Source organism: Bos indicus, chromosome 26, assembly GCF_029378745.1.
Source record: "Bos indicus isolate NIAB-ARS_2022 breed Sahiwal x Tharparkar chromosome 26, NIAB-ARS_B.indTharparkar_mat_pri_1.0, whole genome shotgun sequence".
NCBI classification, from domain to species: Eukaryota; Metazoa; Chordata; class Mammalia; order Artiodactyla; family Bovidae; genus Bos; species Bos indicus.
This window is the reverse complement of record NC_091785.1, coordinates 8,804,377-8,829,162: the sequence shown is the minus strand read 5'-3', so window position 1 is coordinate 8,829,162 and position 24,786 is coordinate 8,804,377. Positions and strand designations below refer to the sequence as shown.

Below are 24,786 nucleotides of genomic sequence, written 5' to 3'. Positions count from 1 at the left end.
AATAATAGTAGTGATTGATTCCATGGAACATGCATAAATTCCAGGCACTAAGTACTTTACTTACATTATTTCATTTCCTCTTTATCACAGCTTCGTAACAGCTTCACAGGTAGTTTTGTCTTAACTGGACGCTGTGGAAACTGGAGAAATTAAAAAATCTTGTCCACGGTCACATGGCAGGAACTCATAAAATGAACATTGGAACCCGAGTGTACATACTTCCAAAACTTTTGTTCTTAATTTTGATTTTACCATAACAATAGCTGCCATTGGTTGAAGGTATGTTCCCAGAACCACCGCATAGAAAAACAACTTTCTTAAAGAATCATGGTTTGCATTGCCCCGATATGATATATAAAGTTCATGTAATTAACTCTTGATATGATTACTGAATAGGACACAACATCACTTCTAGGTATTCTTGCCAGAAATGCATAACTTTAATCATGAAAACATCTGAGAAACCCAAACTGAGAGACATTCTACAGAATAACTTTTTTTTTTTCAATAGTATCAAGGTCATAATGGCAAAGAAAGATTGGGGAATTACCACATATTGGAGGAGATTAAGGAGATTGTGGGACTAGAAAGAGGGGATTGGGGGAAAATTGGTGAAATTCAAGTATAATCTGTTTTTAAGTTAATAATATAGCAATGTTAATTTCTTGATTTTGATAGCTAATGCAGTTAAGTTAATACAGGAGAAATGTTTTCTGTTCTATTATTTTAACTTTTATATAAATCTACAATTATATCAAAATAAAAAATATTTTAAGCCATCTGAGATCAGTATTATATATTCTCAGTTTAGAGATGAGGCAACACAAATTTCAACTGTTAGGTAACTCACCTAAGATCATACAAATGGTTGTTATTGTTAGTGAAGGAATGAGGAAGAATTCTAACTCAGTCTTGGAGATTTTCAAAGCTCATTTTAATCACATGCTTTATGGCTGCCTCACGTTTAAATCGAAAAGGCAGTGGCACCCCACTCCAGTACTGTTGCCTAGAAAATCCCATGGACGGAGGAATCTGGTGGGCTGCAGTCCATGGGGTCGCTAGAGTTGGACACGACTGAGCGACTTCACTTTCACTTTTCACTTTCATGCATTGGAGAAGGAAATGGCAACCCACTCCAGTGTTCTTGCCTGGAGAATCCCAGGGACGGGGGATCCTGGTGGGCTGCCGTCTATGGGGTCGCACAGAGTCAGACATGACTGAAGCGACTTAGCAGCAGCAGCATGTTTAAATATGTGTGTTCAAAACATTAGCTAAACTCCATCCCCATTAGATAGACCTTATACTAGGAGGAAAAAAAAAACCCAGCAACTTTGTGCCTGTTGAAAAAAAGCTATGCATATATTTCATTACTATTATAAAATTACATGATAAATTTTGTGTGTGTATATGGAGCAATATTAATAGGGAATTTTATACTTAAGGGAATTTTAAATCAAAGTTATATAAATTTTTACCAACAAAAATGAAAACTATTCATTATAAAACTGTTCTTATTTTTTTCAAATAATTTCTACATCCTACATCTCCAAATTAAAAATATCATGTTTCTGTCTCTTCTTGCTACCCAGCTCTCTCAAACTTTTTTCTATAAATGTCATTGGCACAGTGAAGCTAATACTGTTTAATGCAAAAGAGCCAAGAAGAAAGCCATATTTTTGTCGTATTAAAAGATTGATATTTTGGGGAAAAAAATGGATAAATTGTTTTCAAACTTCAAGCCAAATAGGAGAATGCAAAAAAAAAAAAAAAAAAAAATCCTTTGTAAGTTTTAAAAATCTTGATAAAATATAATTATAGTGGAAGCCTTTCTAAACTAAAAGACAAAAAGAAGTGGATCAGTTGGCTTTGTTCAAGTCTAAATAATTTAGTGATAAATTCTGGATAATTCTTTGATGTGTAGAATTGTGGCAGTATTCTAGTGCTAAAGATCTAACTTGAGGTTGCTTAGTTTCTGAGCCTCCATGTCCTCAGCTACAAAATGGGTACAATAAACTTACCCAAAAATTTTGCTTAAAGAATTGGATAATTTTATAGTTTATATACCTTCACATAGGAGATTTAAACATTTTTTTTTTTCTTATTAAGAATCTATTGTACTGCTGCTTGTAAGTCCTGAAGTTGCTTGCTTCTAAAGACTTTGACCTTTGTTATTTTGATTTACATGTGTTAGGTGTTTCAAGGAAAGTCAGAAAGCAAGTTTCTCTTTGCCAAGACATTACACCAACCAGCATGTTGTGGTACTATTTTTTAATAGTATATAATTCCTTGTGGCCATTTGATAAAACCAGAAGCTCATAAAATGAAGCCCAGAGTGACAGACCGAGGAAATTTAGTTTGGTAAAACCAGAGCTATTTCTGGGGGTGCTCTGAGAGGAACTCTTAACTTGGATCTGTCTGCTAAATTTAGTCTGTCAGCTTGACAGTTTCTCCTCTCAGTTTCTGTTGATAATAGAGAACATGGGGGTGTGTCTGAGGGTTTTTAGTGGGGAGAAGGAAAGTGTGTGTATTGGGGGAGGGCATCCACTTTTAAAATAGCTATTTATTTCAATTTATTTATTATAGCCTTTTATTGATAAGATATATGCCTGAATCACTTTGTTGTCCACCAGAAGCTAACAAAACAAAATACTTTAATTGATCAGTTAAAGTGCTTAGTTATCAATTAAGTGCTTAGTTATACTAGACACTATTAATGATTAATTCCACTCCATTCATTCAACAAATATTTATTGAATGCCTATGCTGTGCTAGATGTTATACTAGTCCATTGAAGGTTTTAGGTACGACTATTTATTTCTACTCAAGTTTGGAGTATTTCGGAATAAAAATTTTCCATTAGTTCACAGATACTTCTTGGGACTTCCCTGATGGCTCAGATGGTAAAGCATCTGCCTACAATGTGGGAGACCCGGGTTCGATCCCTGGGTTGGGAAGATCCCCTGGAGAAGGAAATGGCAACCCACTCCAGTATTCTTGCCTGGAAAATCCCATGGACGGAGGATCCCGTTAGGCTATAGTCCATGGGGTGGCAAACAGTCGGACACAGCTGAGCGACTTCACTTTCACTTCTTTGAGTATTATGGGTCGTATGCGCTAATGGATTGAATAGGGGCAGGTAAAGCTTGCCAGTGATGTCTTTGCTAGAATATATGTTGTTGTTAAGTCACTCAGTCATGTCCAGCTCTTTGAGACCTCATGGACTGCAGCACTCCAGACTTCCCTGTCCTTCACTATCTCCTAGAATTTGCTCAAACTCGTGTCCATTGAGTCTATGATTCCATCCAACCGTCTCATCCTCTGTCGCCCTCTTCTGCCCTCAATCTTTCCCAGCACCAGGGCCCTTTCCAGTGAGTCAGCTCTTTGTATCAGGTGGCCAAAGTATTACACCTTCAGCTTCAGCATCAGTCCTTCCAGTGAATATTCAGGATTGATTTCCTTCAGGATTGACTGGTTTGACCTGCTTGTAGTCCAGGGGACTCTAAAGAGTCTTCTCCAGTACCACAGTTTGAAAGCATCAATTCTTTGGCGCTCTTTATTCTTCTTGATGGTCCAACTCTCACATCTGTACATGACTACTGGAAAAACCATAGCTTTGACTATATGCACCTTTGTCAGCAAAGTGATGTCTCTGCTTTTTAATATGCTGTCTAGGTTCATCATAGCTTTCCTTCCAAGGAGCAAGTGTCTTTTAATTTCATGGATGCAGTTGCTGTCTGCAGTGATTTCGGATCCAAAGATAATAAAGTCTGTCACTATTTCCCCATCTATTTGCCATGACGTGATGGGACCAGATGTTGTGATCTTCATTTTTTGAATGTTGAGTTTTAAGCCAGCCTTTTCACTCTTCTCTTTCACCTTTATCAAGAGGTCTTTTGGTTCCTCTTCGCTTTCTGCCATTGTGCTGTGCTTAGTTGCTCAGTCATGTCCGACTCTGAGACCCCATGCACTGTAGCCCACCAGGCTCCACTGTCCATGGGGATTTTCCAGGCAAGCATACTGGAGTGGGTTGCCATGCCCTCCTCCAGGGGATCTTCCCAACCCAGGGATCAAACCCAGGTCTCAAGCATTGCAGGCAAAAACTTTACCATCTGAGCCACCAGAGACACCCTTTCCTTAAGGGTGGTGTCATCTATGTATCTGAGGTTGTTAATGATTCTCCTGGCAATCTTGCTTCCAGCTTGTAATTCATCCAGCTTGGCATTTTGCATAATGTACTCTGCACGTACGTTAAATAAGCAGAGTGACAGTATACAGCCTTGCCGTACTCCTTTCCCAATTTGGAACCAGCCCGTTGTTCCATGTCCAATTCTAAGTGTTGCTTCTTGACCTGCTTACAGGTTTCACAGGAGGCAGATAAGGTGGTCTGGTATTCCCATCTCTTGAAGAATTTTTCACTGTTTGTCGTGATCCACACAGTCAAAGGCTTTAGCATAGTCAATGAAGCAGAAGTAGATATTTTTCTGGAATTCTCTTGCTTTTTCGCTGATCCAACAGATGTTAGCTATTTAATCTCTCGTTGCATATAGTATGATGGAATTGAAATTTACTAAGCTTAAGAGGGCATGCACAAGGAGTAGGTTTGGAGAAGAGTTGAAATTTGGTTTTTGGGCTTTTTAGCCTAGTTAGACAGGAACCATGCTGTATGCATGCCTGTCTCCCAGGATGCCCATGACAGTGCTTTCTGCATAGTACACACGTAATTAATGTTTGATTTTATTTGGATTCAGTGATTTGGCTTTTATTAATATGTATACTTTTCAGCCCTTGGCTCTTTAGTGCTGGCTTTGTTTATGCCAAAAAGAAAAGCTCATTATGAATATAAACAGAAAATAAATCTGAGCTGTGTTTTCAGTGAAGTTGATGTGCCTCACACCTTGCCAGAGTGCTTTGTTAATAGACTCTCTGAATTCTGATCATCAAGTTCCTTTAATGAACTGGATCTCTATAATACAGACTTAGCTCTTTACAAAAAGAATTTAGGTGTGCAGATCTTTTATTATGCGTGTGAGTTGCTTCTTGTAGCACAGGTGTGGAACATAATCAGATGTGGATTAGAAACCCAGAGGATTGCCATTGTTATTTTATGGTAAGAATGTAGTTTTCAGAAATACTTTGAAGTGCCGTTTGGGGCATTTTAGGGGAAAATTTTATCTGCCCTCCCGCTGATGAGACATTGAGAGATTCCTTTGTCCTACATGTAGTCTACCATTGCTCTTAGTCATTTTTCCAGTTTCCATCCTTGTGACTGGTGCTTTATGTCTTTGCAAATTAAATCCATATTTTCCCCTGCTCCTCTTTCTCTTTTATACTGAAATAACTTGTGACATTTGAAAGTTAAATTCTTTGATCTCACATTTTACATCTTTAGATCATTTGACAGGATTCTGAAATGCTTTTAATGAGCTATGTCACCTTTTCAGGTTATGATAACACAGTGTTCTCATTGTATGTAAAACTGACATTTTGTCAAATGGTTTAGGTATTAATGCATATAGAATTTGGAAAGAAAGATGAGACTACATGATCTGAACATTAAGAAACGCAACTCAGAACGGTGATCCTTGTAGTTCTATTTTAGCGGCCAGGGCCTAATGAGGAGCGAGTAATTAGGGACTTGCCATCTCCATGCATTTGCTCAGATGTGCCTGTGTTACTATTCCAGCCAGTGTCTCAACAGCTGATGCAAATTAATGGGAACAGCGCATCCAAAAAGAATCTGGGAGTCTCACCTACAGAAACAGTTGGGAAACATCTGTAAGGTCTTATATTTAGGCTCTTTCCCACTGTGACACTTAAAAATCTGATTAAACATACTACCGAGGAGGGTTTTGGTAACTTTGAAAAGTGTGAGGGCTTAGTTTTAGGTAGAAAATAGCTGTGTATATAATTTGGGGGAAAAAAAACAAGTATTTTTACTTAATTCATTATCGTATAAATATGAAATTATAAATGTTTGAATACTTTTGGTTTTTGTGTTATGGCATTGACTCTGCATTGTCTTTTAATTTGCTCATAAAAGAATAAAAATTAAGGAACCTCTCTGAGCCTTCTGTTTAGGCATAACAACTGGATAGTGATTCCTTTTCTATGTTTAAGGAATTAAGTTCCTGCCAACAGGGACCAATGTTATTTTCTTCTCATATTAAAGAAAGTCTAAAAGGAAAAAATGGTATGATTAAAGGAAGTGTGTTTTCCCATCTGAAAAAAATCCTAGCTGTATTTCTTTTCAGGAGATTATATTTTGAAGTAACTTTTTGATGAAATGGTTTTATAAATTTATTCCTTTTTTTTTTTTTTTTTTAGTTAGGTGGGAGTTGTAAAAATTATTGAGAATGATGTGGTCAGCCTTAGATGATAAAGAATCTGTGTTTAACACCTGTGTTCTTAGAATCAAATACAGTCACCTTCCTTCTCTAGTATTTATTTTTTCACTCATGAAACAGATACTAACATTGAATGCCTACTGTGTGCTAGCTCCCAAGGATACAGTAATGAAAAAAACACAAGAGACCCTGTATCTTGGAGCTTCCATTTTGGCTGGGCAGAAAGACGCTCAGCAAGGAAGATGATGTCAATAGGAGGATGGTCATGAAAGGCTTGGTGAAGAGATGACGTGTAAGAGTGGAGGCCTGAAAGCTGAGTGGAAGTCTGTAGTGCAGAAGGAGTAGGGTGAGAGTGTTCACAGCGTGTGTCAAGGCCCTGGGGTGGCTGGGAACTGAAAACAGACCAGCGTAGTTGTCGTGTGGTGCACAGTGGAGGCGCTTGGCCACACGAAGGCAGGGCCAGTCTTACAAGTTATGTAACAATTAGGTGTGGATTTTATTCCCAGAGCATTGGCGAACACTGCAGGATTTCAAATACGGGAATCACACAGTTGAAGAAGCTCTCTTTGCTGCCCCATGGCAAATACAGTTGGTTTGGGCACAAGAACGCCATTGAGGAGGCCATGGCGGTAATTTAAATGAAATGTAGCCTTGGCTGAACTATGGTGGTTGTATGAAGTAAAGAGAAATAAATGGATTTGTGGTACAGTTGGCAGAACTTGAATCCTTGGTGACATTTTTGCTGTTTTAAGTTATAGTTCTTTTTCATCTTTGCCAACTCAATCACTGAAGAATGGTACCTTGCTATTATATATTTATTTATTTGTTACCTTGTGAGATTAAAAAAAAATTCTGTGTCTGTGTGTGGCCTATTTGCAATCTTTGTTTAAAATCATTTCCTTAACTGATTTTTAAAGAGATCTTGATATCTGTGATCTATGACAAATTTATAAAATATTTTGTCTTGTGTTTTTTTTTATCTGTGGAATATTTTGATTGATATTTTTATGGTTGTTTAAAGCCGTGTTTTATACATTTGGTATTACATGTGTTAATGTTGAGAGATTTCAGAAATGCATGTAAATGTGCATTCAGTTGAGATAATACTTTATATATGACTTATTTTAAAATTAGTTCACTATAACATAACATAGTAATATGTGTTCAAGGCTTTTTAAGAACTAAGAATTTATTTCACCTGATGCACAATAGCTTTAGTGTGCTTGTTCAGATCTTTCAATTTTATCATGCCTTAGAAAAAGTTAACTAATTTAATAACTTCTGTAAACTTACATATTTTTACATCACTGATTTAGTTGCAGGGTTCTAATTTTGTTGCATTAAATTATAGTTAAGGAAGCCAGAAAACAAAGCCTATTACATTTCTATATAAACCAACAATAAATATTTAAGTGATTGTCTTACGGTTAGTTAGTGCTTCTCATAAACTGTGTTCTTTAATTGTAGGCCTTTGCACTTCTTTGAGGTCCTGCACCCTAGGCATAGTCTCATTTGGGTGAGATTGCAGAATAGCCCAGATATGCAGTATGTTTGAGAGACTGTGGAAATGGCCATGTGACTAATTGTAGAGTCACTAGAGCCACGTTAGAATCACGTGGGTATAGTGAAAGGAGCCTCAATTGATGATTTAGCAAAGAGGGGTTCTAGTTCTTGCAGTTTCACCCGTAGATGTATTGCTTAGGTGTAGGGTCTCTGTTGGAAGATGTCTGTCAAACCCTTCATGGTCTGCTGCTGTTAAGTCGCTTCAGTCGTGTCCGACTCTGTGCGACCCCACAGATGGCAGCCCACCAGGCTTCCCCATCCCTGGGATTCTCCAGGCAAGAACACTGGAGTGGGTTGCCATTTCCTTCTCCAGTGCATGAAAGTGAAAAGTGAAAGTGAAGTCGCTCAGTCGTGTCCGACTCTTCGCGACCCCATGGACTGCAGCCCACCAGGCTCCTCTGCCCATGGGATTTTCCAGGCAAGAGTACTGGAGTGGGATGCCATTGCTTTCTGTTTGGGAAGGGTGCTAAGATGAGTCTGTAATTTCATAGGCTTTCTGCTGCCCCCTGGTGGTATTCTACCTTAGTCCACAGCTGGAACTTTTACAGATCCCTTTACAACCTGAATATGTGTTCCCGTGCTGACTGGCTTGATGAATGAGGAGCATCCCTTTTGTGCAGCTGAGCTGTGGTTCTGCTAACCATTGGCCAATTGATAAAGAAGCTCAGTGAAGGTGAACCCTGGAAATTTGGGAAATTACCAGATCGTTGGAGCCAAGAAGACTGGCTCCAACAGCCGGTGATCACTAGACAAGAGTTGACCAGATGATGGGTATTCATTTTTAACAGTTAGTATAATTGCTTAGTTTTTTTTTTGTTTTTTGCTTTTTTTTTTTTTTTTGAGTGTGGAGATAAAGGTAAAGAAGACCTACACTTGCTTTTCCTGAAATCCAAGAGACCGGGGAAGGAGACTGGCACAGGGAGCCATTTGTTGGAGAAGAATAAAACATGATGGGACACAGACATCACCTTTCTGGCTAGGACCAACCACAGGATGTACATTTAGGTGCGGTCAATTTAGAAGTTACCCCTTTAGATCACCTCTAGGCTGAAAATAGTTAAAACTCACCTAGCTCTCAAAGTTAGTATTAGAATTTATTTGGGGACATAGACTTGAATTTGATTTCTCCTATATGGGCCTGGGCCTTGTTAATTCTGCAGTGTGGTGTTGGTCACCAGGGTCATGTTCCTTATACTAGCTTTTTTTTTACTCCGTGAGTCACATATATTTGTTAATAGTGTAGATTTAGAAGAGATTTGATAGATATTTTTCTCACTGAAAGGGAAAAGCTTTCATTTCCCAGCCAGTGGGGATTTCTGATCCTCAGTAGACTATAAAAAGTTGTTTCACTTTAGATCAGGTTTTTTTATTTTGCATTAATCAAGAAACTGTGTCTTCTCTGGACCTACTATTAATCTGTTACCAGCACTAGGCAGTCCCAGTGTAAATACCAAAGGTGTATTTTAAATTAGTTGTGTTTTGTTATTACACATGGGGATCAGGGCCCCCATCAGGCTTCCAAAGTCTGTCAATTATTAAAAGTGGTGGTGCTGGGCTTCTCTGGTGGCTCTGTGATAAAGAAACCACGTGCAAGTGAAGGAGATGCAGATTCGATGCCTGATCTGGGAAGATCCTACATGCCACAGAGCCACTTAAGCCCATGAGCCACTACTGAGCCTGTGTTCTAGTCTGGGAGCCGCACTGCTGAAGCCCACGGGCCCTAGAGCCTGTGCTCCGCAACAAGAGAAGCCACTGCAGCAAAGAACAGCCCCTGCTCACTTCAATTAGAGAAAGCTCACACAGCAGTGAAGACCCAGCACAACCAAAATAAAATAAAATGATTTTTTTAAAAAGTAGTCTTTGGGGACTTCCCTGGTGGTCCAGTGGTTAAGAATCTACCTTCCAGTGCAGGGCGTGTGTGTTTGATTCCTGGCCAGGAAACTTAAGATCTCGTATGCCTCATGGCCAAAAAGCATAAAACGAAAGCAATATTTTAACAAATTCAATAGAGACTTTTAAAAAAAAATGTGATGCTTCTGTTTCAAATTATTAGCATACATCTAACTAAAACTTTTTTTAAAACAATTTCTAGGTAGCATAAGCATTCTGGGAGAGAATTAATTTAGAAACTGAAATAGTAAACCTTCTTGCACATTTTGATGATGTATGAGATGAGAAAAATACATTTGAAAACTGAACTGCTTTAGAAAATATGGGGAAATGGTTATTGTTTAGAAAATATATCTAAAATTAATGGTACTGTTACTCTCCAGCAAATTTTTAGAGTAGCGACAGAAGAAAGGAAAAGACGTTGAGCTTCTAGGGGAGGCAAAGGTGAGAAGGCAAATACATGGGGAAACTAATGGTGGAGAAAGGTTAGTGTTAGCAGGGTTTGTTATATAGAGTTCGCCTGCACCATCTCTGGGCTGATGCGTTTTTAGGCTCTTAAAGTTGTTTCCAATGACTAACTTCTGTCCTTCCTTGTAGAGGAAGAGGGAATATGTCTGCAAATTTATGCCCTTAGTTCAGTTCAGTTGCTCAGTTGTGTCCGACTCTGCAACCCCATGGACTGCAGCATGCCAGGCTTTCCTGTCCATCACCAACTGCCAGAGCTTGCTCAAACTCATGTCTATCGAGTCGGTGATGCCATCCAACCATCTCATCCTCTGTCGTCCCGTTCTCCTCCTGCCTTCAATCTTTCCCAGCGTCAGGTCTTTTCCAGTGAGTCAACTCTTCACATGAGGTGGCCAAAGTACTGGAGTTTCAGCTTCAACATCAGTCCTTCCAATGAACACCCAGGACTGATCTCCTTTAGGATGGACTGGTTGGATCTCCTTGCAGTCCAAGGGACTCTCAAGAGTCTTCTCCAACACCACAGTTCAAAAGCATCAATTCTTTGGCGCTCAGCTTTCTTCACAGTCCAACTCTCACATCCATACCTGACCACTGGAAAAAACATAGCCTTGACTAGATGGACCTTTGTTGGCAAAGTAATATCTCTGCTTTTTAATATGCTGTCTAGGTTGGTCATAACTTTCCTTCAAAGCAGTAAGCGTCTTTTAATTTCATGGCTGCAGTCACCGTCTGCAGTGATTTTGGAGCCTAAAAAAATAAAGTCTGACACTGTTTCCAGTGTTTCCCCATCTATTTGCCATGAAGTGATGGGACTAGATGCCATGATCTTCATTTTCTGAATGTTGAGCTTTAAGCCAACTTTTCCACTCTCCTCTTTCACTTTCATCAAGAGGCTTTTTAGTTCCTCTTCACTTTCTGCCATAAGGGTGGTGTCATCTGCATATCTGAGGTTATTGATATTTCTCCCGGCAATCTGGATTCCAGCTTGTGCTTCTTCCAGCCCAGCATTTCTCATGATGTAATAATCAAAAAATAATAAACTCTGCATATAAGTTAAATAAGCAGGTTAACAATATACAGCCTTGACGTACTCCTTTTCCTATTTGGAACCAGTCTGTTGTTCCATGTCCAGTTCTAACTGTTGCTTCCTGACCTGCATATAGGTTTTTCAAGAGGCAGGTCAGGTGGTCTGGTATTCCTATCTCTTTCAGGATTTTCCACAGTTTATTGTGATGCACACAGTCAAAGGCTTTGGCGTAGTCAATAAAGCAGGAATAGATGTTTTTCTGGAAATCTCTTGCTTTTTTGATGATCCAGAGTTACTGTTTAAATTTGCCCTTCGGAGCTCAGAGTAGGTCTAGGAACCTGAAAGCCTTTTTGCTACAAACAGGAAGGTGACTCCGAGAGGCTCTTGTGCCTGGGAGGGCCCCACAGCATCCCACTTGGTTTCACTTCTCAGTTGCCTTCAGCTCAAAATAATCGTTTGCCAGAGTAGTATATTGTGCTCCCCTTCAAGGCCAGAACACGGTCTTTGTGCTTTAAGCCTGCAGTAGTCCTGGGACAGATATACCAGTAAGGAATGTCAAGGATGGAGATTGGCAGTTGAGGTTTGAGGTACGTGCATACTAAGTCACTTCAGTCGTGTCTGACTCTTTGTGACCCTGTGGACTGTAGCCCAGCAGGCTCCTCTGTCCTTGGGATTCTCCAGGCAAGAATACCAGAGTGGGTTGCTGTGCCCTCCTCCAGGGGATCTACCCTACCCACGGATCTCTTATGTCTGCCTGCATTGGCAGGCGCTTTTCTTGTGGTTTGAGGTAAGGAGGAAGAAAACACAGCCAGGGTGGAGATAGAGCATTCTTCAGGATTTTGTCTCCTTAAAAATAAGAAATAAATTAGTACAGAATAATAGTAACAAACATTCTCAATCACTCTTCTTGAATATGTGCTGGACTCTCAGTATAGCAATTCATAGCCCTTGAGTTCTGAAAAATATTCTTAAATAATTTCTCTGGTTACAACTTCCCCATTGTTTCCCATGCTCTTTCTTGAGCTCCTACTAGTCACATACTAAACTTTCTAGATGACTTTTTTAACGTTCTTACCTTTTCTCTCAGTTTTCCATCTTTCTGTCTTGTTCTGTTTTCTGAGATATTTTTTCCAACTTTATTTTCTATTGAAATTTTCGTATTTACTATGAGTTTCCAAGACCTTTTAAAAATAATGAATTTTTTGGGTACCATTATGTTCTTGTTCAATGTTTCTTTGAGAATGTTCATAATAGTTTTTCTTAACATTACAATTTCCCTCCTTAGTGTGTTCTTCCAAGTTCTTTTTTGTTTTAAGCTCTGGCTTTCATATTTATTAGAGTTTCTTCAAATGTCTATTAATTTTTTTGACCCACTCTTATTTTTTAAAAAGCACTAAAAATGCTGTTTGAAAGCACTTTGCATGAGTGGAACTTGTTTGCATGGATTTCAGTGCAAGATAATCAGTGCTCTTTTCTTGTAAAGTGTCTGGAGTTGTGGGGAGGGGGAGGTCTGCCTGGAAGTTTTCATTCTGGCTCCCAGCATGCTGGGTGTTGAATGAGGTAAAGGATTAGGACAGGTCTGGCAACATGTGTTTGTAACTTTTATTCAATGCATTGTAGTTAGTACCCCACTTTCAGCTGTGTTCCTATTCCTTTTCTGGCAGCTCTCCATTCCCCTTTTGGAGACAATACACTTCCCGTCTTCTTTGGTGTTGGGCAGAGGTAGTTGTTCGACTGTGGGAAGTGAGAATCTGAAGGTCACTTTTTTGATGGTCTTTCAACCAGTCCTATTTTTAGCTCCACCTCACCCCCATTTTCCGATGTATTCCTCCAATTCCTCATGCTTCTAAGGCCTCTTTTTACACAGACTGCTTTTCATTTCTCCTCCTTACTGGCTTAGGATTTTGTTTTCTTGGGTTTTCTCTCAGCTACTACTCAGTCCATCAGCTTCCCAGCCTCCTAAATTAGTTGTCTCTTGTTCTCTTTTCCCTTTCCCCACTCCTTTTTCATCCCTGTATTATCTTTTCAGGAGAGTTTTAAGAGGCAGTGGGGATTAATGCGTGTGTGTGTTTATCTGTGTGTGTGTGCTCAGTTGTGTCCAACTCTTTGCTATCCCATGGGCTGCAGCCCACCAGGCTCCTCTGTCCATGGGATTTCCCAGGCAAGAATACCGGAGTTGGTTGTCAGTTCCTTCTCCAGGGGATCTTCCTGACCCCGGAGTTGACCCCACGTCTCCTGCATTGCAGGTGGATTCTTTACCACTGTACCTCCTGGGAAGCCCCCAATGCCCATGTTTAGTTAGATATTAATACATTTTTAGAAAATAAGTTCTATCTTTTGATGGACTGGATTCCACTTTCCACTCCTTTTCTGCCTACAAAGAGTGTATGGGTGCTGGATTGCTTGAGTTTGGGGATTGGAAAAAACCTGTCAATTGCATTTAAACATATACTGTATATTTTTTTTTGCTCATTTCCCCTTCTCTTATGACCTCCCTGTAACCTTTTGCTTTCTCATTTTCATCCTGAGGTATCAGCCCACTGCAGGCCAAGGAGAGAAGCTGGGATTTTCCTGTATTTTCTTTGAACACACCTGTCTTGTCTTTTCTCTTTTCCCTGCCATGTCTTATTCTTTTATTAATGTTTGAATTCTCTTTTATATCATTAGTGTACTCACTTAACCACCTCTTTAAACTTATTTTCTCAAGCTCGTGTTGTTTGTCACACCTGCTAGGTTTACCTCATGGTGGATTATGTCCTTATATGATTTATACTTTTCAGTAACTTGTTTATCCCTAACTGAGATCAGTTTTTCCGTGGGAAATCTGTGAACTCTTGCTTGTTGAAGAGTCTTTAAGGGGCTGTTATGCATTTACTTCTCTTTTGTAATTTACATTAATTTCTTGAAGTTTCTTTAAAACAGAAGATAGTAAAACATGGCCTCATCTTTTTTCCTGAGCCAGTGACTTTTTTCACAGCCCTCATTTATGATAGATTCAGAGGGATGTGCAATCTTTTTAATTCTAGCTAAACAAGGAAGGGTTTTAGCTCTTATTTTGAAAAAGCAGAATGGGAAAAAAAGAAGAGAGATGGAGTGAGGTGTGGTGGAAATACGAGCCTGGGTTAGCGGTTCCCAGGCTTCTTGAGGCAGATAGATCACTACTGTGCACATCAGCTGGACATGAGGGCCAATGGAATTTGGCAACACCAGTTGTGTCCTAACAATCTCGAGTGCTGCCAGATTGTGTCCATGTCCCAGAAGCACAGATTAACTTGATGAATGTTATAAAATAGCCCTGCTGTTTCAGACCTAGAAAGGCAGTTCATCAGTTGAGAGGGAATAGACTCTTCAGAGGTTTGGTAATTGTGTTCTAAGAATGAAAACCCAGGGGAAAACTATCGTGATTAGTTGTCATTAGTGTTATGCAAAGTTTTCCTTATTGTAATGACAGTAAAGCAGAATTTTCACATGGGTTTTACAGTTTGGCAGTAGGCTGGAGAGATGGGTATTGAAGAAAATCTAGATGATAGAAGAGTTGTCATTCTGATGGTTTGTTGTTGTTTTCTCTCTGGATTGATAGACAGTATCTGAGACCGGAATTTTTTTCTGCACTTAGGTTCAGATTTCAGCTTTATCCTTGTCAGTGGTTTGGCTCATATCCTGAGACTATTATGTTTGGGGAATTTGATGGCCTTGGAACCTAATTATACACAGAGGGCAAAAGTTCCAATTATTTAGAGAAGTCTGCAAGCCCATTTCATATTTTTAAAGAAAGCAGATGTGGGAAGCATCTATTTTCAATTTTGCAATGCTGCCTGTGCATTTAAAAACATAAAACATACTTGAAGGAAAAACAAGCTTTTTCTTTTCTAAACACAAGTAATGTGTCTTTATCAAGGAAATTAGAAAACACTGGAAAAAATAAAGTCGAAAACTACTTCATAGTTTTGTTACCCAAAGGTAGTTTAGAGGTGATATACACCTTGTAGACTTTTCTGCTATGGATATTTGTGATTCATGTTTCCAAAAATGGTATCATTCTCTTTGTAACCTGTTTGACAAAACTACACATACATACATATAAATATGTATCAGTAAATATAGAAGTACAGTCTAGTCTTCAGTGGAGGCTTCGTATTCTGTTATATCATGATGTATTTAGTTCTCAATTTCAAGGATCCATTTCAAAAGGAATGATTTTATTTGCTAACCAGAGTCTGGCTATGGAATTGTGAACACTGTACATAATAGCAATTTAAAATAAGTTATAGTTTAAAGATTAAGGCATCAGAAGTAATTTGAAATTTCCTCAACAGTAGATTGAAGCTATGTGATTGTTATTCTAGCCATTTTTTTCTTCTTCTGATAAATACAGTTTTATAACTTCTGCCTATTTAAGTGAATTCTTTACTTGTTAAGTAACAAAAAAAAATTTTATAGCTACTTAGATTGGTTTGGAGAGACGATGTAAACACCTACCTCATGAGTCTTTCATTGGGCTGCATTGCCCTAAAACGTCCATTAGGTTCAGTTCAGTTCAGTTCAGTCTCTCAGTCGCGTTCGACTCTGCGACCCCATGAATCGCAGCACGCCAGGCCTCCCTGTCCATCACCAACTCCCGGAGTTCACCCAGACTCACATCCATCGAGTCCGTGATGCCATCCAGCCATCTCATCCTCTGTCGTCCCCTTCTCCTCCTGCCCCCAATCCCTCCCAGCATCAGAGTCTTTTCCAATGAGTCAACTCTTTGCATGAGGTGGCCAAAGTACTGGAGTTTCAGCTTTAGCATCATTCCTTCCAAAGAAATCCCAGGGCTGATCTCCTTCAGAATGGACTGGTTGGATCTCCTTGCAGTCCAAGGGACTCTCAAGAGTCTTCTCCAACACCACAGTTCAAAAGCATCAATTCTTCGGCGCTCCATTAGGTTACTGTTGACTTTTATGGAAAGTTCTAGTAGATGTAAAGACCTTTATCTGGACTAGAAGTGTTTACAAAAAGGCAGTTCATCTATTTCTTAATAAAATGACATCAATACTTTGTGTTTCTCTTTAGCAGATTTCCACAGGTAGTTTCATGTTATAAAGTCTGAGCTAAATATTACATGCTCACCAAATTTTGATCTTGTATTAAGTTGATTATGTAAGCCAGTGGAGTAGAACCACATGTATACCCCAGGTTGCTTTTGCTTTTAGAGATTTGATACATGGAGCCAAAAGTTTACTTTGCAGTTAATGCATGCCTTGTTTCCTACTTTCTTTTGCCGTTATCAGCATTTAGAAACTTCTGAAACTTCCCTGTAGTTTCTTCCCTGACATGCCAGCTGTATTTGTTCAATCTTGGGTCCATCGTGCCTTTAACAACTCATAAAAACTCAGTTCTTTGTATTAATTTTATATACTGCAACTTTACTATATTCATTGATTAGCTCTAGTTATTTTCTGGCTGTCTTTAGGGTTTTCTATGTAGAGGATCATGTCATCTGCAAACAGTGAGAGTTTTACTTCTTCTTTTCAAATCTGGATTCCTTTTACTTCTTTTTCATCTCTGTTTGCTGTAGCTGAATCTTCCAAAACTATGTTGAATAGTAGTGGTGAGAGTGGGCACCCTTGTCTTGTTCCTGACTTTAGGGGAAATGCTTTTAATTTTTCGCCATTGAAGATAATGTTTGCTGTGGGTTTATCATATATGGCTTTTATTATGTTGAGGTATGTTACTTCTATGCCTGCTTTCTGGAGGGTTTTTATCATAAATGGGTGTTGAATTTTGTCAAAGGCTTTCTCTGCATCTATTGAGATAAACATACGGTTTTTATCTTTCAATTTGTTAATGTGATGTATCACATTGATTGATTTCCGAATATTGAAGAATCCTTGCATCCCTGGGATAAACCCCACTTGGTTATGATGTATGATCTTTTTAATATGTTATTGGATTCTGTTTGCTAGAATTTTGTTAAGGATTTTTGCACCTATGTTCATCAGTGATATTGGCCTGTAGTTTTCTCTTTTTTTTTGTGGCATCTTTGTCTGGTTTTGGTATTAGGGTGATGGTGGCCTCATAGAATGAGTTTGGGAGTTTACCTTCCTCTGAAATTTTCTGGAAGAGTTTGAGTAGGATAGGTGTTAGCTCTTCTCTAAATTTTTGGTAGAATTCACCTGTGAAGCCATCTGGTCTTGGGCTTTTGTTTGTTGGAAGATTTTTGATTATGGTTTCAATTTCTGTGCTTGTGATGGGTCTGTTTTCTGTTTCTTCCTGGTTCAGTTTTTGAAGGTTATACTTTTCTAAGAATTCGTCCATTTCTTCCAAGTTGTCCAGTTTATTGGCATATAGTTGCTAATAGTAGTCTCTTATGATCGTTTGTATTTCTGTGTTGTCTGTTGTGAATCTCCATTTTCATTTCTAATTTTGTTGATTTGATTCATCTCCCTTTTTTCTTGATGAGTCTGGCTAATGGTCTATTTTATTTATTTTCTCACATCCCTTGAATTCCTATACACTAACAGTGAGAAAACAGAAAGAGAAATTAAGGAAATAATCCCATTCACCATTTCTATGAAAAGAATAAAATACTTAGGAATAAATCTACCTAAAGAAACAGAAGACCTATATATAGAAAACTGTAAAACACTGATAAAAGAAATAAAAAATGACACAAATAGATGGAGAAGTATACCATGTTCATGGATTGGAAGACTCAATATAGTGAAAATGAGTATACTAACCAAAGCAATCTATAGATTCAATGCAGTCCCTATCAAGCTATCAATGGTATTTTTCACAGAACTAGAACAAATAATTTCACAATTTGTATAGAAATACACAAAAACCTTGAATAGCCAAAGCAATTTTGAGAAAGAAGAATGAAACTGGAGGAATCAACCCGCCTGACTTCAGACTATACTACAAAGCTACAGTCATCATGACAGTATGGTACTGGCACAAAGACAGAAATATAGATCAACATAACAAAATAGAAAGCCCAAAGATAAATCCACACACCTGTGGACACCTTATCTTTGGCAAAGGAGGCCAAAATAAACAATGGAGAAAAGACAATCTCCTTAACAAGTGGTGCTGGGAAGACTGGTCAACCACCTGTAAAAGAATGAAACTAGAACACTTTCTAACACGATACACAAAAATAAACTCAAAATGGATTAAAGATCTAAATGTAAGACAAGAAACTATAAAACTCCTAGAGGAGAACAGGCAAAACCCTCTCTGACATAAATCACAGCAAGATCCTCTATGACCCACCTCCCAGAGTAATGGAAATAAAAGCAAAAATAAACAAATGGGACCTAATTAAACTTAAAGGCTTTTGCACAATGAAGGAAACTATAAGCAAGGTAAAAAGACAGCCTTCAGAATGGGAGAAAATAATAGCAAATGAAGTAACTGACAAAGAATTAATCTCAAAAATATACAAGCAGCTCATGCAGCTCAATACCAGAAAAATAAATGACTCAATCAAAAAATGGGCCAAAGAACTAAACAGACATGTCTCCTAAAGAAGACATACAAATGGGTAACAAACACATGAAAAGATGCTCAGCATCACTCATTATCAGAGAGATGCAAATCAAAACCACAGTGAGGTACCATCTCACTCTAGTCAGAATGGCTGCTATCAAAACGTCTACAAACAATAAATGCTGGAGAGGGAATGTGGAGAAAAGGGAATCTTCTTACACTTGGTGGGAATGCAAACTAGTACAGCCACTATGGAGAACAGTGTGGAGATTCCTTGAAAAACTGGAAATAGAACTGCCATATGATCCAGCAAGCCCACTGCTGGGCATACACACTCAGAAAACCAGAATTGAAAGAGACACATGTGTCCCGATATTCATCGCAGCACTGTTTACAATAGCTAGGACATGTAAGCAACCTAGATGTCCATTGGCAGACGAATGGATAAGAAAGCTGTGGTACATATACACAATGGAATATTACTCAGCTGTTAAAAAGAATACATTTGAATCAGTTCTAATGAGGTGGATGAAACTGGAGCCTATTATGCAGAGTGAAGTGAGTCAGAAAGAAAAACACCAGTACAGTATATTAACACATATATATGGAATTTAGAAAGATGGTAATGATGACCCTATATGCAGGACAGAAAAAGAGACACGGATAGAAAGAACAGACTTTCGGACTCTGTGGGAGAAGGCGAGGGTGGGATGATTTGAGAGAATGACATTGAAACATGTATATTACCATATGTGACCAGTCCAAGTTCGATGCAGGGCACTCAAGGCTGGTGCACTGGGACAACCAGAGGGAGGGGATGGGAAGAGACGTGTTCGGGATGGGGGACACATGGGGGACTCCATGAACAGAGGAGCCTGATGGGCTGCAGTCCACACGGTCACAAAGAGTTGGACACGACTGATCAACTGTAACACTCAAATTCTGTGGTGTTATGGAATAAAGAGTTTATGTGCAGCTTTTATTCTTCTTTTACATCTTCCTAGTTCTGAGAGCTAAATTTAAAGATTTGAGCTCTGCATTATTTCTCAGCTTTATCCCAGTAATGGGTTCAGGGTAGCACCTCTGGATGATGGTGGTAATAGTAGTTTTCTGAGTCCAGCCTTACATGCGGTCTTCTGGGTCTAGATGAGAAAGCACTTTGCCTTTCCTGTCTCAGACACAACAGTATGTAGAAATTGACTGTGTAGGCCCAAGGGATAGTCACTGTCTCACTTCTCCTCCCACAGCCAGGCTCTGGGGTCTCTGAGTAAGTCCTCATCTTTTCGCTGTGGCCTTTGAAGTACTCATTGTATGCATGCTCAGTCATGTCCGACTCTATGGACTGTAGCCCACCAGGCTCTCATGTCCATGGAATTTTTCAGGCAAGAGTACTGGAGCGGGTTGCCCGTTCCTACTCCAGAGGATCTTCTTAACCCAGGGATCGAACCTGCATCTCTTGTGTTTCCTGCATTGGCAGGTGGATTCTTTACCACTGTAGCACTTGGGAAGCACCCATACTACACTTAATCTTAGCCTTAGCCAAAAGGCTGGAAAGTACTGCTGCTGCTGCTGCTGCTGCTGCTGCTGCTGCTGCTAAGTCGCTTCAGTCGTGTCCAGCTCTGTGTGACCCCAGCCCCCATTGCCTTCTCCAGGAAAGTACTGAGTAGCTACCTAATGGTTACTTCCATAGAAATGAGTTTTTTCCTTATCGTGTGATTTCAGTATTAGCTTCAAGAAAGCTACATGTATGCCTTTATTTTCAAGCTTCAAATCTTGCTTGAAAAAGAAACTTTATTTTCTCATGAAATTTGGAAAGATGTGCTTACTCCTGTGTCCCAATGATTTGGGCTTTTAAAATTGCCATTTGGGAGTGGCTGCTTCATTTAATAGTAATGAGATGTCACTATGGGCCCTGGTGGGCATTAGAGAGAAAGCAGGATGTTACAAAAAGAACAAGACATATTTCTTGGAGTATTTAACAGCTTTCATTCCTTCTACGTGATCGTCACAGCAGTAGCAACCCTTGTGAGGGACAGGTAAGGTAGTTAGTTGTTAATGCCATTTCCCATCAGAAGCTGAGCTTGAAGAGGTTAAAGGATTTTGTCAAGAAAGGAGGTAGCTGGAGCTCTTCTGACCACATCTTGTACACAAGACGGTTAAATTGTATTTTGTGGCAATGATATTAGAGGTGTACAAATTCAGAGAGTGGGGAAAGATTGTGAAGGAGTGACCAGGAAAGGCTTTGCAGAGGACCTTACAGACTAAGGGAAGAATCTGGACTTGTTGAAGAGGAGTATATAGAGCACTCCCAAGTTAGGGGTGGCGGATCACAGGGATTGTCTTAAGGAGTGAAGAGTTTTTTTTGTTCCAGTTAATTAATGGAAGCTATTGGTTTATTTTGCTGTTTCTTTAAGAATTCCACTGGTTATTTCAGACTGCCTGATGGACTTGTTATTTGCAAGATTAGTGTTCTTTCATTTGGATAGAAGCTTACAGTGCCAGAATGTGTGTGTGTGTGGTGTGTGTATGTGTGTGGATCTCATGGCCCTGTATTATCACCTACCATTTGATATTTTTCTGCTTTGAAGAAGATTGTGTCTGAGGAGGATATTATCTGACTGTGTTTCCCCATCAAAGAGAAGTGAAATAATACCTTGTCCTTGGTCTGGTCTCTGTGGTTCTGAGGGGTTTTCCCCTCCTGGTAGACTTCCTGTACTGGGCAAGGGGAGAAATGAAGAACTTGTATATATGAAAAGCCCATGTTCATTTATTTGAGCCTCAACATTCAATCACTAATTTTTCTTTAGAGTTCTCATAGCCACTTCGAGGTGTTGAGCCTTCCCTTGGCTCTGTCCTGATTGCTGAGGGGTATCTGGGGAGAGGCCCGGGTCTGATGCCAGGAGGTTTCCTTTCCTATGGGACCTTCTGCTAGGACTCCCGTTTCCTTTCATGCGGGGCCTTCTGCTAGGACTCCTGTTTCCTTTCCTACGGGACCTTCTGCTAGGACTCCCGTTTCCTTTCCTATGGGACCTTCTGCTGGGACTCCTGTTTCCTTTCCTACGGGGCCTTCTGCTGGGACTCCCGTTTGGCAGATGTCTTCTTGTCACTCTAGGTGGGTTAGTGGCGATTGAAGCCCCTCTGTAGTGGTTTTCAAGTGGCCAGAGATTCACTTTGGTTTCATTTCACTTTCATTTCTCTCTGGAGGATACCCATCTTATTCTCCTTGACCATTCAAATTTTTTGGAAGTAGTTTTGAGTATCAGTGGCATTTTCCGTAGGTTTACTTTGCATTAAACCATCTACATGTTGCTAGTTCTAAGGGACATTTCCTTGGATACTGAGACAACATTGACTGAGCACCTTTTGGCCCCTTTGGAGTTGAGACGTGTGGATGCTTAAGGTTGTAGCCCTTGCGTGGTCCCTCAGAGTCCCCTGGGGCAGTCTAGACAGACCCTTAAGCATGAGGTGATACGTCAGGAAGGTGCCAAGCTCTATGGGCTCTCAGAAGAGAACTCTTTCCCAAAGCCTGGAGTAGCTGTCAAGCTCTACCACCATTTGGTTGGTTGTTATTTAGTCTGGAAAGTTGGGAGTTAGACATACTGTCCATTTTCATACCAGAGCTGGGTTTGAGGGCTTCGGTAGACACAGTTTGGTCTTTGGAATCGGAAGGCCTGAGTTCAGGTCTTGTTTGTGCCTGGACCTCCCAGTGGGTCCATTGGGAGCTCACAGTTACTAGGGAGGAAACAGGATTCAGAGCAGGACAGCCCGGATGAGGTCAGTTTAAGAAATCCCAGTAGAGTTTCTTTACTGGAGGATTTCCAAGCGCTTCTGACATACTAATGTGTACTGCTAGCCCTTGGAAGGATTACTCTGCAGTTCCTAGTCTCATTTGGATTTTTAAAACATGGAGCATTTTCTCAGATTATTATTCCACCAAGCATACTTAGGGAACACTGTCATTCCTAATTTCTAGCTCTTAAACCTACAAATCTGTGCAAGTTGTTTTCAGTTAACACAACGTTCTTTTGAGAAAAGAAGTTAATCCACAACTGGCCAGTGCATTTCATCATGAGCTGTACTGAACAGTAGCTATTGGTTATGATAGGAAATTTGAGAAAGTAAGAAAATATCGTTTTATTTTTAGGCATATTGGCATATAACATTTTAGTTTTATATTTGCAGCATGATTTGTTACTTGTATATACTACAAATTGATCCCCACAGTAAGTCTGGTTATCATCTGTCACTGTATAATTGACTTCTCCTTTGTCTATTTCACTTACCTCCAATCCTCTCCCCTCTGGTAGCCACCAGTCTCTTCTCTGTAAGATTTGTTGTGTTTATTAATTGGTTTTTTAGATTTCACAGATCAGTTATATCATACAGTATTTGTCTTTCTCTGTCTGACTTATTTCACTTAGCCTAATAACCTCTAGGTTCATACATATTGTGACAGACTTGTCACAGATGGCAGTATATGCTGTTGGTGGGAATGTAAATTGGCGCAGTCACTATGGAAAACAGTATGGAGGGTCCCCCAAAAATTGAAAAGAGAACCACCATGTGATCCAGCTATTTCACTTCTGGTATTTATCTGGAGAAAATGAAAACACTAATTCACAAAGACATATGTATATTCCCTTTGTTCATTGCAGCATTATGTATAATACCCAAGATATGGAAATAATCTAAGTGTCTGTCCATGGATCCATGGATAAAGAAGATGTGTGTGCCTGTGTACACACACAGTGGAGTACTACTCAGTTGTAGAAAACAGAAACAGTGCTGGATTGTGTATCCTCAACTTTCACATACGGATTTTAAAGTACTGACAACAACCCTGTGAAGGAGACATTTGATTGTGGCAGTTTTGCAGATTAGTAAGCTGAAGTTCAAATAGTATGCATGGAGATGCTGAAAGTCAAACTATGGTCTGCCTTTTGCCAAAGGCCACATTTCATTAACCATAATGCTTTGTTATAGAGCTCAGTCTTTTATTTTTAACTTCTCTTGCTTTTTTAAAGTTTTAAATGATTATTACAAAATTAATATATATTTACTAAAGATAAGTAGGTGAGAGAGAATTAGAAAATGCCCCCCCAAGCTCATCATCAAGTAGAAGAACTTCAGTCTTTCTTTTCCGTTGTTTTATGCAATGTTATATTCATTAACCATACTTGTGGTTAAATATATGTATGTACAACATATATACATTTTTATACTTTATATTATATAATTTTTAATCTCTCTACAGATGTGCATTTTGGTTATTGCCACATCACTGATAAAGTATTTTAATAAACACACTGAACCAGGACTTGGAAACTTGTAGCTCTTTTATACAAGCTGCTGCTTGACTGTAGGCAGGTTCATTGACCTTCCTGGAACTCATTTCCTTGTGGATAAGTGAGGATCAGATCACTGGTTTGGAAGCTATGGTTTTCTACACAGTCTCCTGCGGGCTAGGGGTAGAGATGTCATCAGAGCAGAGAGGACCCTGGCCCTTTACTCCCATCTGTTTTCACTCAAGCTTACACTCTTATAACTCTTTTATGGATTTGGGGTCCAAGCACATTTGCAAAGAGGAACTCACTGATTTTTTGTGGAAGAGTATAAAATTTTTGGACCTGATGATCCTGAAGCTCGCCACTTCTATGATTCTCTTTTATGATGTCTGTTACGTGTGCTCTGTACATTTAGAACATTTCTTCACCAATCTACACTAATCTAGAGTGGTAGATAAGCAGATTTGCTGCAGTCTTTCAGCCAATCTCAGGAACCACGTAATAAGCACAAAAATAATCCCTGATCAGTGCTGAGCGATGTTCAAAGCACTGTTGAATTGTTTCTCAGCACATTTACCACTGTCTTTGACTTGATCCATCTCAGGTCCAATTTAATGCCTCTTTTGGGGAATACTAACCAGGGAGTCATTGGTTCCTTAAAACAAATATATGTTTGAAAACTATGGACTCCACCAATAACTGGTTTTCCGTTTTCCTTATGCATGTGAAGGTTATGAAT

General features: G+C 39.4%; 1 protein-coding gene across 50 annotated transcripts in view; it reads left to right on the top strand.

The window, feature by feature from the left end:
• Positions 1-24,786, top strand: part of SGMS1 (sphingomyelin synthase 1) — a 324,245-nt gene that overhangs the window by 257,902 nt on the left and 41,557 nt on the right. The window lies entirely within an intron of this gene.